This window comes from Marmota monax, unplaced genomic scaffold (genome assembly GCF_021218885.2).
Source record: "Marmota monax isolate L192 unplaced genomic scaffold, Marmota_monax_Labrador192_F-V1.1 WCK01_AAM20220418_F8-fsc00264, whole genome shotgun sequence".
Lineage (NCBI taxonomy): Eukaryota > Metazoa > Chordata > Mammalia > Rodentia > Sciuridae > Marmota > Marmota monax.
The window spans coordinates 1819756-1834464 of NW_026693143.1; the positions used below are offsets into that span (position 1 = coordinate 1819756).

General features: G+C 38.7%; 1 protein-coding gene across 1 annotated transcript in view; it reads right to left on the minus strand.

The window, feature by feature from the left end:
• The window catches only part of Calcr (calcitonin receptor), a 116582-nt gene extending 104428 nt beyond the window's left edge, over positions 1-12154 (minus strand). Inside the window, exons 1-2 of the mRNA XM_046455214.2 lie at positions 12091-12154; positions 11709-11900 (exon numbers count right to left, since the gene is read on the minus strand). The gene's annotated coding sequence lies outside the window, so the exon portion shown is untranslated. The remainder of the gene's footprint in view (positions 1-11708; positions 11901-12090) is intronic.
• Between the last annotated feature and the right edge of the window lie 2555 nt (positions 12155-14709).

Genomic DNA, 14709 nt, shown 5'->3' on the forward strand with positions numbered 1-14709 from the left:
CTTTGATTCTGTAAAATGGAAACAAAAGTATACCTCACTCTCAAGATTACTGTGCAACCTAAATAAGATAATTTGTACAAAGTTGGGCATATATTTATCTGAACCCCAATAACAATATGTGCTATCTACTCTAAAACTCTATTTACAAATGTTGTGAAGGAGAAAGAACAAAATGAAAAAAAAGTCACAATATACAAACAAACACAATTTCTAGCTTAGACACAATGGATAATGGATAACATCAATTCAACTTAATTTCTCTCCTTCCTGACTCTACATTTCCAGGTGTCCATCAGTGTAGGCAACTCGGGGTGGGGAGCACCCGAGGTGCATTCATTTCGCACACCTACTGCCTGCTAGTCATCATTATGTTATGTCTGGAAACTTACTCCTTCTTTGATTTAATGTGGGGTGACATCTGGCCAGCTGGAAGATTCTGGACAGTGATAAAGTGAAATGGGTAAAATCAGCCTAACTTACTGAATCTTGGCTGTTCAGTAATGTCCTAGTAATTTTCTAATTCCTGGGAATTAGATAATTTAATGTAAAGCAGTTAGTTTCCAAATCAGTGTTCTTTTACTCCTTCACTATTCTTAGGCTGAGCTGTAGTGGGGCGGGGGGGAAGCCTTTGACCAAAACACATTACACAATGGAATGTAAAAACACTTACACAGTAAATAAAAGAGTTTAAAAAGTAAATTAAAAAAAAAAAAACTACATATGAGATGAGAAAGTAACTGCAGATATGGTAAATAAATTTAAATATAGTAATAGTAAACAGAAATCACTTTTAAAAGGCTGAGTAGCCTCAACATTCTTGAGGGACAGTTTCCTTTGGGTATTGGGCAGACCCCTCCCTGTCTATGGTGCCTGAGTACAAGGAGTGCCAATGTAGTCACCCCACAGGGAAATGAGACCATTCGGAGCACATGGAAAAGACTTGCCATGCTCCAAAATAGATCTTGGAAAGTTTATCATCTCCAAATGAGTGAACAGGAAACTTGACCATTTTTAGACTAATTAAAATTCAATGTATTTTTACTTGCCATTTTGGGGTCACATTTTTTTTTCTTCCACATCATTGAAACCACATATACCATGGGTTTCTGACTAATTTTCATGTAAGTAATCAAAATATAGTTTTGAAATTCTATTTAAAGCCATGTTTTCTTAAGTGTTGCATTTTGCATTTTTCAGTAGAAATTGGACCTTTGAAGTAATAAATCAGATTGTTTTCATGAACCAGGCATTTTATGAATGAGCTTGTCAGCTTGGCAAAACATGATTTCCCCTTCTGATAAACCACAATGCAGAGTGGAATACTATAAGCATGGTATTATAGTCCCATGACAGCTGCAGAGATAATATTTAGAATAAACAAAAAAGGCTAGTATTTGATTCCCTTAATTTTCTAAGAACAATAGAGAAATCCAGGGACCTGCTGGATTTTGCTGTTCAAAGACAAAAATAAATAAATAAATAAATTCAGGAGTGAAAGACATTTTACATTATAATCACAAGATTATGACTGCCATAAATCATAACAATCACATTTCCCTTTTCTGATTTACTTACATTATAGAACCAGATCTCCTTGGTTTCATTTCTGAATCCATTGTGTATTAGCTGTGCATTCTTCTGTAGACTACTTACCTCTCTGTGCTTCATTTTCTTCTTTTATAAAAAAAGGATAATAATATTACTTACCTTAGAGGCTTGCTGTGAATATTAAACACATTAAAGTCCAAAAAAGGCATAGAATATGACTGGCTCATAGTAAGTGCTATGTAAGTGTTAGTTATCACTATTATTATTATTATTATTATTATTGAAATATTTCAATAAATCTACTTTTTATCTAATATTTCTTGTAATTTTTAAAACAGGCTTTTCTTAAAGATCAAAAAAATTTAGAGGGATGAGGCTGTGACTCAGTGGTAGAGCGCTTGCCTCCCATGTGTGAGGCACTGTGTTCGATCCTCAGCACCACATAAAATAAATAAACAAAATAAAGATATTGTGTCCATCTACAACTAAAATAATTTTTTTAAATGGGGAAAAAACCTTGTTGAGATTCAGATATTGATTGAATCTTGACACTTGATTCTGTTTAACTATGATCCATTTAAGTCCCAACACCATCATTGAATTTCTGAGACTCTCAGGCACAAGTCAGTATAATGACAGGGCACATTTCTTCTTTCAGGTAATTTTCCCAGTGCATGGTATCTTGCAGGTACTGGATATTAAGTTTTTAATTATACTCCAGTATAAAGATTCAAATTTGGTAATAAAGACACAAACTCATTTGAGCAAAGAACATATAATTATCATTGATGATGCATTTTTTTTTCCTGAAGGGAGTCAGGGTTTATTGTACTATGACATTATCTGCAGAAAACAGTATTTGTGAAATAGAGTAAAAGAAAAGTAATTGATTTGGGGTGGGGCAGTAGCAAAAGGGGGCTGAGGGAGATATTGTGGAAAGACTCACACCACAATGGGGCTTTTCCTTAGGAAGGCATGCTTGGGGATAAGGGGGATTTGACAGGAGTTTCAGGTACTGGACAAACTTCAGGTGAAGGCATGTCAGAGGCTGGCTCTGACTCTTATACAGTGTAGTCCAGAGCCACTCTTATTCATGTTCCGTTCTTCTTAAGTTCAGCTAAAGTGCATGAGGCATGTACTTTTCTAAATGCTTATAGCTGGAGAGCCTGGATGTGCGGCAGAAGGCTGGAGTTCTCACGGTATAGAAATACCACCTACTGGTGGGGAATTATGTCAATTCTGTTTTCCCTCTTTAATGAAAGTGTCAGATCCCTTATCTTTAATAAAGGTAAAATATTAGTTATCAAGAGAATAAATGGCATCGCTCCAAAGGTAAAAATGCCTCTTTAACAAATTAAAATGCAACTCACCAGGACCATAACTTTCAATTTTGATATTTGTTGACATCAAGCTCCTACTCCTCAAATATGCCCAGGTATTAATATTTCAGTAGCTGGGAAGAAAAGCCAAGTTTCTCATTGACCTTCTAATCACTAAAATAATACATCTAATTTGCAGCAATATATATTTTCCTCATGGGATGCTTTAAAATCACTTTCATTTTGAATGGGAAAAGAAGCAACCCAGTAAATTCTTATTTTTTTCTGAACTGGCCCCGGAGCAACAATGATCCTTCACCTTGCTGGGGTTTTGCCTTAATGTTATCTTTGCAGTCTATGTGATATTAGGAATGAAAAAGTGTTCTAATATTGTCCTGACCTTTTGGCCCTGTAGTAGGCCCAGGAAAGAAAGTGCTTAAGCGATTTGCATTATTGCGTGCTCCGTGCCATGAACTTCTTTGAATCTTGGGCTAAAGAGATCCCATTTTAATAGCCATAAACATCGACCTTATTCACGATACCTTCTCACACTTGCCAGAATTCTACCTGTCCCACTTAAGGTTAGAAACAAATAATTATGCTGAAGGTTGGGTTAATTAATGTGTGAGTCAAGTCAATTTAAAATTTAGATTTGGCCGCCTTACAAATTGCCTTCCCTTTCCCCTTATTGCCTGAGTTGATTTGATGAACACCACCCAAGGGAGGAAACCTCAAACAGCAAACTATATTTTTTTAACAAATTATTATTATTTGTTATTAAAAATATATTCTACCTCACAGTCATGGGATAAATTTTGTTACTTTGGAGCTCCATGGAAGGAGAAATAAGAGTTTTTGTATTTGGCTGGTACCAAACATATGTCTATTTATAATTAATGAATAATAACTACCTAATAGATATAGATTTGGTCAGACAACAGAAACCTAAAATTCTAGAACTGCATCACATTTTGCAATTTTTATTGCTGTGCAGGAATATCCTGGATGCATTTAGCTATCTCAAATGTCCATTTAAGATAGGTGTGAGCCTGGAAATATCAGGCTCTTCCAAAGGGCTGGAAATTGGTTATTGGTACAGTCAAAGCTCCTGCAGCCCCATTGGGTTGAAGAGGTTGAAAGCCTCCAAAGAGACTGGTTGAAATGCCAGTGAGGAGGAGCTCCTAATCCCATCCGTTAGTAAAGGCTCCAACCATACAAGACAATAAAATAGATCTTTAAGTCACCGTCAAATGCCATTTAACTGTGGTGACAGAGTGAGCACAGGCTTTTGATCTTAGGTAAACTTAGATTTTAGTCCTAGCTCTTCCACCTTGTGAATTTTGGAAAGTTCTGTGGAGTGGGCTTGATAATGTCCCATATGAAGTGACTGAATATCTCTGTATCCAACCATAGCAGGGTCTCAATGAATTGTAGGTGCTTTTGTTACTATTTTGTTATAAAGTCTAAACTTTTGTCCTTAAGTCTGTGAGGTGTTAGCTCACAGAGGTTCATTTTTTTTTTTTTTTACACAATTTAGAATTAATTGCTGCTAGGTCTCTTGTTTATATAGGGAAATATGAAGGAAAATTTTGGCATTTTCCCCAGATATATATGGAGGTATAAATATCACCCAAGCAAGTTCAGTCTAGTGAAAAAGGTAGAGGAGAAGTAGAGGTAGAATGTCTTTCGGCGTCCATGGCGGACTGGTTCCAGGACTCCCTATGGATGCCAACATCTTCGGACACTAAAGTATCATAAAGTGGCATAGTATTTGCATGCATATCCTCCTATATACTTTAATATATTTAGATTGCTTATAATACCTGATAAAATGTGAATGCTACGTAACTAGTTGCTTTACCACATTATTTAGGTAATAATGACAGAAAGAACAGTCTGTACATACTCCGTATAAATGCATTTTTTCCAAATATTTTCAATCTGTGAGTGTAATTTTTTTTCCAAATATTTTTGATCTATATCAGGTAGAATTCACAGATATGGAGGTTCCACTGTAGGTACTTTGTGACTATGAAGCATAAAAGGGATGCTGGGGAGAGTTCTGCATGCTTAAATTGAATGCTATATTGTAAATATGTGAGCTATGTTTTAAATGCTCTTTAAAGAAAACAGGCTTGTCTCCTTAGGTTCATACCAACTCAAGCCTGAAATAGGAGAATGGGTAGAATAAGGCTCAAAATATAAATGAATTATTGATTCGAAGGAAGTATCAAAGCTCTGGGCAACAGCTAGTTAATACCTTAAAAGCAGAAAACTCTTGAGCTTCAACGTGTCAAAAATCACTTCAGGGGAAAAAGATGCACCATCATTATGATCAAATTTAGATAAGTTTTATTTAACTTATTTCACTTGAGAGAAAGAGTCTCTGGTGTGTGTTGGAAAGATCGGATAAACAGATGATTCTGTCCTTTGTAACCTAGTTAGAAAATGAGAAAAATCAACAGATATCTGTAACAAAGAGGCATAATTTGTGATCCAAAAATTAGCATATTTGACTTGAAAAATTTACCTGTACAACTTTCAAGTACTCAAACATTCTGGGAAATATTTTGTGTATGTGAAATACTAGGATTTCTAGATGATCATCTTTGAGGGCTGGGTTTTATAAAACCTGCAATTTTTTTTTTGTCACAATATGCTATTATAATAAAGAGATTGAGAAAGTTTATTTCAGTAAACAAGTGGCAAAAGGAAGAATACATGAAGGTAAATATGGTATATATTTTATATGTGCACATACACATACACACACACTTGCACACACACACAGAAGCTCCCATATATGGGACTCTGGGAACTGTTAAGGACATCCGAATGTAACATCACATTTTGTTTGAGGGGTCACTGGCTGTCCAGAAAAGGATAAAAGAAGGAAGCAACATTTCAGATAAACTTTACGAGACCATACAATTTCAAGAAAGAATAAGAGGTGCATCTCAAACTGTCTGAAATTATTGTGCACGGCATCTCCATTTCCTCATTTCCATTTATTCCTCAACCACACCCAACCACTTCTGAATTAAGTCCAGCTGCGATCTCTTCTCATCCCACCTTGTCTACTGGTTACTCCCCGGAGAGGTGCTCCTATTCTGTCTCTGGCTTCCATAAAGCTACTCACCCTCCCTTCCTCTCATCTTTTTTTTTTTTTTTTTGCCTGCTTGTTTTCCATTTTTCCCTTTTAAAAATTGGCATTCTGCAGAGTTCTCTTAGATGTCTTTCTTTTCTTTTGAATTTTCTGCCTGATTTTTTTCTGTCCTTTTTTTCTCTTTCTTCCTTTCTTATGCTTCTCCATTTGTGATACACTCCATTCCTGGGCCGTGGGCTGTTACAGACATGCATTGCCCAAGCCTATGTCTCTAGTATTGAGTTCTCTCTTGAGGTACAAATTTCTATATCTACTTCTATTAAATATATGGATAAGCCAAATCATTTTTTTTCTCAAATTCAACTCTTTTTCTTCTCTCTCTAGAATATTCCTTGTCAGGACATGATGAATGACTTATCTATTTAGTTATCTATGAGAGAAACATGGAATTCATCATACGATCGGCCGTTTCCCTCATTCATCCACCTTCAAATTCTACAAAGGCTACCTTTAAAATCATCTGTTTTCTTTACCCAACAAGGTGGCCTTAATTGTTGCTTATCTTATCTTGCAATAAGGCTCTGGGCTTCCCATTAATTTGTAAACACCCAGCTTTTGCCCCTTTTGTTCTAATATTTCTCCTGTTTTTTTTTTTTTTTTTTTTTTTTTTTTTAATTTTTTTCCATAAGAATGATCTACCAGAATGGTAAATCTGATTATTTCAGTCCCCTACATGAGATCCTTCAAGGACCTCCCTGTCTTTGGGATAAAATGTAATCCCGTTAGTGCAGCAGGCATGCAAGCCCCTTAGCATGATCTGGGCTCTGCAAACCCCAGTGAGCAACCAAAATACCTGCGGTTTCCCAAATCACCATGTTGCTTCCAGGGCTTTTTTACAACTTGGTGTCCAGCCCGTAGCATACCTCATGTCTTCCCCTCTTTATTCATCTTATTGTGTGTCCTTGTTTCAGTCTCGAATCATGTCCCCTTTAGGGTCAGCTCCCTAGAAAGCTTTCCCGAGGCCCCGGGTAGGTGCCTTTTCTCTCTGTATCCCGGGCACCAGCTACATTTCTCTGTTGCTTTACATACCAGCCGGTTGTATAATTGTTGGTTTGTCTGTCTCTTCCAGTCCCTGCGAAGCCAGTAACTATAATTTGTCATCATATCCTCTGACTAGGACATAATAGGCATTTAGTAAGTATTTATTGAGTTTTAAAATATGAGCAAAGCTGTCAGGATGGAAATTTGTTAGATGTGTTAGGGGGAATGATTAATACATTCTAAAGGATGGTGGCCGGTAAAATTTGAAATGCTGAATTCCGAACCACCCAGACAAATAAAGGACAGGGACTGGACTGGAGCTGCAGAGCAAAATGAAAACTAAAATAAAACAGCTTGGTAAACGAGCCACTGATGTAAAGGGCTTCATACACGCACACACACATACACACATACCCCAATTGTGAGGCAAGAGAATATAAACTGAGGCTAACAGGAGGCAGGGGCACAGGGTTCAAGGCGAAGTACGGACCCCAAGTCTGGAGTTAATTATTTAAGCATAACTACAGCTCCAGAACCAGAATTAGGGAGCTATTGAGGTCTTCTACCTGTCATGTATAGAAAAGATACAATGTAATTATATTAAGAAACATTTTAAATACTAGGCTGAAGAGGGGCTCTAAGTCCTTGGACAATCACTGAATGTTTATGAATAGAAGATGACAAAATCCGAGCTCAGGAAACAAGTCTGACCATGTTGTAGAATGATGAATTCAGCACACAGAGTAAATGTGACTGAATATTAGGAACATAGTTAAGTATTTTACTAATGGAAATAAAAACTTAGAGGGATGGCAGTGAAACTGTGAGGACAAAAAAAAATATAGCATCTGCCAGAAAAATTGGAATGTCCTTGACGAGAAGGAAGAGAGGTATTTATTCATTTGCAAATAGGAATTTTAGTGCAATAAAATTGTTAAATACTGATTAGAGAAACAGGAAGTATATCACAAACCAGGTACTTTATTTCTCTAAGAATTAACTCTTTAGGTTTAGAGTAGAATACTAATTCATATGCCATTTTTAATAGAGATTTTATTTGAACAATGCAGAGTCTTATACCTCAGGCATCCACAGGTAGCAGGTATGGGGCAGCTGCGGAGTTGAAGGCAGACAGAAGGAAGCTCAGCCGGCACTAGTGGGGTATATCTTGCCGAGTCAGCGCCCTGTATTAAAGACTTTTACCTGTATTCCTGGATCCACTCTTCCTTCTATAAAAACTATTTTTTTTCTTTAAAAACAAAAGAAAAACTCTATCCCAAGCAGATTAAAAAAAACAATTCTAGAAAATTGGACTCAGATGCATTGAGAATTAGGTTCTGATGACATTTTCTACTGATTCTTTCTCAATATCCCATTCTCATGATTCACTTATAAAATAAAAATCTAAAGATCTGAAATATCTTAATATTATGGGATTTCTGACCTCAAAAATCAAAGCCAGAAATATATGGGAATATGATTTTCTGTATTTTGATAAAATTGGAAACAAATAAATACCATTGTGACAACATAAAACATTATCACTTGAAAAGCATATAGCTGTCATACAAAATCATGCTCTTAAGTATGGATTTTCATCCATTTTAATTATAATTGAATGGAATATTCTATGTATGCATTGGTCATTTTCTACTGAACACAAAATCCTTGAAGACTGGGATATAACTTATTTATTTGTATATTATCAGACTTAGTATGATGCTTGGCATATGATAAACAACCAAAATGTATTTTCTGAAAAATGACATTTTAAAAAAATATAACACTTACAAAGAACAGACTATGAACCAGGCACCTACCCAGGTGCTTTACAAATATTAACTCATTAAATCCTCACTAAGAGAAAATCCTCACTTTACAAAGGAAATTAAGGGAGAAAAGACTAAATTAGTTTCCCGAATCACGCAAGTAGAAAGAGATAGAGCCAGCAGTCAAACCCAACAGAGCCATGCCAGAATCTGTGCTCTTAACCTATACTGCTTTAAAATAAATGTTGCCCTTAAAATTTTTTAAAAATATAAATATGCAATATAATTGCCCTTAAAACAAAATGCAAACATACAAAAATGCCATGTTTTGTTACATCACTGAACTCAGAATAAGAAGGCTTGGGTTCAAATACATCTTCAACTTACTTGGTTTGTGGCTTTGAACAAATTCATTAACCTAATGGGTCCTCAGTTTTCTCATATAAAATCTGAGTAATAGCTTGTCCTTATAAGCCTCATAAGTGCAGTCAGAGCTTATACCTCTTCATTTTTGTGACAATACTAGAATATAATCGGCACCCAGAATAGGTTAATTGGCATGCCAAGAAGAATAATACCATTTTCCTCTTTCCTTCTTTTCAAAAAAGGTACATATGTACACATTATACATCAGGTATGCCTTATTAAAATGAGATCAAATTTTGTTTGCATTATTTTTAAGATCTCTTAGAGATAGAGTTCCTAGAGCTAAAACTTTTCTAGATAGCCAAATAAGCTTCAAATTCAATAGCTAGTTTTCTGGGGTGGGGGGGGAAGTATTTCCTAGAAGCTGTTATGGTTTAAATAGCTGACATCAAATAAGATCTCTTTCTTCTAATTAGGAAGTCAAGTTATATATACTTATGGAAAAATTGGGCAAGCAATACCACAAGCAACATTTATTTTTATCAGCACGCTCTGACATTAAGTGGCTCTATCAAAACCAAAGATTAGACCAGCAAAACAACAAACATGACTTTTTTTTTTTGATTTTATGTCAATCAAGACCCCCCAACTTTAACTGGCTATATCAAATCTATTGGAAACCATCTTGGTCAGTGGCTCTCGGTCCTGGGTACATATTACAATCACCTAGAGAAATACATCAAAATGCAGACCCCTTTCTTGGATATTCTGACTTAATTGGCTTGGGGTAGAGTCGGCATCCATATTTTTTGTGAAAATTTTCCAATTGATTCTAATTTGAGCCCCAGTTGAGAACACTGGTTTAGGCTGTTATTGCAAACATCACTGGTCTCCTATTCCCATTTCACTTATATTTAATAAAAACAACAGGAGATAATATTTTAATTCATGTTAAAGTATTATAAAAAAGAGTCCGAGAGGTTCACCAAGAATAAAGCTGCCACGGCACAACCACACTAATATTTAGCTCTCTTCCTTCAACTGATTAAAGCAAAGGCAATCTTTATCCATCTATCACCCTTCATCATCCAAGTTTACAAAATATAAGAAAATTGGAAAGAGAAGACATATTTATATCAGCTAATTTTTTTTCAACTCCAAACATCATGAAACAATACAACTCTAAGATTATATATTTTTGTGAATCAATTAAAGTGAGGATTTCATGCTTATTATCCTAGAACATTTTACAATATGACTGAATATTATTCTTGTGGCTTTAGTTCCCCATAACAACTATAGATTAGAAACATTGTTTTTGAATCAAAACAAATGCTAGCCGAAGATGTTTTGAGCTGTTAATATATTGAGTAGAAATGAGTGACTGACTTAAACTTAATCAGTGGCAAATCTAATCATATTACTCTTTTTTCATATTTAATATTAGTATATAAAACCAACAATTTCAACTAAACTTGAGTTCTTTAACTAGTACGTGTTAAGCTAATGACATCCTATTATAAATTGTACTTTATTAACCCCACAGGACAAAAAGCATTCCGACTTTGCCCTTAATGGTAAGCCGGTCAGCCCTAATGCATAAAATATTTATTTTTTATGATCATTTAAGATACACTCAAACTTGGATATTCTGCTATTGAAAGACTAATTTCAGGAAAGACACTGTCAAACTGGTTTATTTTGAACATTTTCACTTTCAATTATTCAATAATTTCAATAAATAACCTTGATTAGATGACTTTGCTCAGGTTAACTACAGCAACAAATGGTCATGGTCTCCTGAAGGTCATGGCATCTTAAGAGTCTGGCATATAGCACATAAAATTAAAGCTAGATAATTTTATATAGAACTTTTCTTAGGTCTATTTGTTAAATAAAGTCAGCATGATAGGTTAAAAAATGAAATTGGATTGTTGACTTTTTTACTTTGACTGGATATCCTTGAACCTCAGGGAAAATGAATGTTTCGTGGAGAGAAATTAATTTGTTAGAGATTTTCTTGATGTCTTTCACCCCGGCTTGGAAAGAGCATCATGAAAAAGAGTACTCTTTTGGAAACTATGCACACAACATATTTTTCCTAATAGGTGTGAAGAATGGCTGCTATGCATAAATGATTGTTGGAAAATAATTCTCTGTAAAACATGACTAAACAAGCAACTCCATTCACTACTGTACTCATTTCCAATTTCAGAACAACACGACACATCTTATAGATGCTGATGTTATCTTTTTGTTAGTTAATAAATACATTTTGAGAAAAATCTACAACTTTAAGCGCCATCATTATTATATCCAATAAACCAGAAAATACAACTTTTGAGAGAAAATTGATATTAACAACACTGTAAAAGTCACGAAATAGTAAGTTTGTAACACCTTCCCAGGATGCCTATTTTTAATTTAATCAAGGTAAAGTGAACCTTTAACATCACAAGCCAACAGAAGTTTTGCAATAAAAAAACGCAAAGCGCACTATTAGCCATCCCTGGGACCCCCCAAAGCTTTAAGTCCCCGACATTCCCAGACCCTCCTTACCAGGAATTCTCTCACTGGGCGGCAGGGCACAGCTCAGGTGGTGGCTCTCAGGAACTCAAGCTTCAACGCCCATCTCCCGGACAGGAGATGCCAGCCTCCGGGCGAGGTGCGCGGATGGGCGCACCTCTCCAACCTGGGAAGGTTGGCGACCCGCGAGGCGCAGCCCACCCGGCGTCTGGGGGGCTGGCTTTCCTAGTTGGACATAAAAGCAAACTGCGTTAGTCTTGAGCTCTCCCTCTCCAACCTCCCTCCCGATTTCCTTGCACTTTAATGCCTCCTTAAGTGATGGTTTAAGCCCAGCCTCAGGTTGTACTGTAGCCTAAGAGGCAACAGTCCTTTCCCCAAGCTTGCTGTCTATCTCCCCAAAGTCTGGAAGGCTCACCTTCGAGGCGCCTGCCTCCTCTGGCCCCGCAGTGAAGCTGAGCGCAAACTTCTCCGACTTAAGAGTCTTAATCCGCCCGCGCTCCCGCCCCACCCCCGCCTGCCCGCCTGCCCGCCTGCCCGCCTCCCCACAGGCAGCAGGGAGGTGGCAGCGGAATTGATGAGAGCCAACCCCCCCTCCTTCAAACCCTCCCTCCCGCGTCAGTCCCCTCCGGTCCCAGGAGAGGGAGGGGCGAGCCGGTGAGCTCTGTGCGCTTCCGAGCCAGCCCCCCTCAGCCCGGCCCCCTAGAGGGGCTGCGCTGGCTGCCCGGCTCCAGCCCAAGCTGGGGCTCACCCTACAAGTCCCCCAGACTCAGGCGCAGCGTAAAAACGGGAAGCAGGCGAGGGACTCGAGTTAGACCTTGTGTGGGGAGGTATTAGGGGGCGACAGATTGGGCTGGGAGATTCGTAACTTGTTTTCCCAAGGAGACAGCTTTCTGGGACCCCTGACCCCTCCCCGGAGGATGCAAATTCCAGAGGGAGATGAGCTTCCCAAAGAGATGAGCTACCCCAGAGAACCCTACCCCTGGCTCCTACAGCGGCCACTCAGGGGACAGCACCCACCCGGGAGCCCGTGGAGAGAAGGTTGGTAGTGGGGCAAGGTGGGACGAGGTGGGGTGGGCTTGAGAAGCTAGCCAAGAGCTAGAGTGTAGAAAAAGGGAGCTGGGAGGTAAGGATAAGAAAAGACACCGTGGGGGTCCGGAAAGCCCTGGGAAATCAGAGTTGGAAGGCTGGAGGCTCAGGTTGAATTTGGGGGAATAGTGCTCTCCCAATAGAGGGGATGCAGGTGGGCACAGTATCTTAGGGTGAGTGAAAGCAGTGAGGACGGAAAGGAGAGGCAGAGGATGTCTGACTTGATGTTGAAAACTGCGACTCCTCTTCCCCCTCTAAGTCCTCAATGCCAGCAGGAGCCCGGGACAATCTGATTCCAGGCAGGGCGCAGCCGGGGCTGGCAGGCGCACCCTGGGAGGCAGGCAAGTTGGTTCCAAGGACAGCCTGCCCTCAACCTCTTTTAGCCCACAGTTGGGTGCAGCAAGGCAGCAGTCAGACACTTTTTCCCTAAGTCTGTTCAAGCCGTGTAGGGCTATGAAAATAGCAGCCCGGGCGTCCCGGGACCTCAAGGTGACTGTGCACCATGGAGGTTCCCAACGCTGTCTCCTCCGCGAAAGAAATAAAAAATTACAATAGAACAGGAAGAAAGCCAGACAGCAGACAACACAGTACACTTTTCCTGGGCAGTCTGAGGGACTCTTAAGTGCACGGGGCAGTTTCAGGTGACCCAGATGGAGATGGCTAATGCCCTCACTCACCCATCCTGGGAACCCTTGCCTGGAAGATCAATGACTCTAGGCAAAAGATGTGTGTGTCCCTATCCTATTGTGAGCTCTCCTTCCCCAAACCAGAGGGACTACAGGAATTACTAATATGTGTGGTTGGGGACTTTCAGGGTCCCAATAGAAACAGAGTTCAGGGACAGATCATTTCTCCCAGCAGACATTCCAGGGTTTTTTGTCTTTCCAGACTCCCTCCTGTATATGACCCCCCTTCCCTGCCACCTTCAGTCTGGTGACCAAGAGGGCTGTATGTGACTCACCATGCATTCAAGCTCTCAGACACTGCCCCACTGCAGGGGAAGATTCAATTCCTTCACATTCCCTGGATCTAAGTGGGAATGATGTTGTAAGCAATAAGAAATGTGACAAGGAAAAGAGGCTGGACATTTGGGAGAGAAGGGGCTTGCCACACACATTCTCTCTCTCTCTCTCTCTCTCTCTCTCTCTCTCACACACACACACACACACACACACACACACACACACACACAAACACACAGACAGTAACATAAACAAAACCCATACAAGTAACCCTCCCAATTCAGGATGTAGATACAAATCTTCAGTCTATGTCTTAACATCTGTCCTGGGTTAAATAGCTCCCTGCTTCGGAGTCTCTGTTAACCAGCTAACACCTGACCCTGCCCTCCTTTAAAAATTCTCTTTTGGAATATTAATTACCTTCTTTGGATTCAAACAGCAAAGGATTATTAAAGTTGTTTAAGTATTTTTTTAATCAACTGCCGGGAGGCCAAACATTGAGAATTTCTCTCTGTTGTATCCCATATTTCTGAAATAACAATGAATTGGGGGAGATTATCACCTAGCAAAAGGTCCTGCTGCCCTCAGCACAGGGTGTAGAACAGGCATATAGAGATTTTTCTGCTGGGGGTTAATTTTAGGGCATACTACCTTGCAGTATAATGAGAGCAGCCCGAGATTGTATCTGTAAAGCCACTGACGATATGTGGGTAATAGCCCTTAATTGTAACTCCACAAAACAAAGTCTAAAAATTAGTGAGAAAAACAGCATGGATGTATTATGAAACATTAAATGGTGTGTGGTATATGCATAAGCAACCTAGATTAATTAAAGTGCTAATTGTGTTAGTAATAATTTTGAAGAGAACAAGGAGAATTCTCTGTAGGCAGAAGATTTCAGAAAGGTGACAGCAGAAGCGGGGATCAGGGATGCGACTCTGGTCTCTCAGGAGGACCACATTGACTTTGTATGCAACAGAAATTCA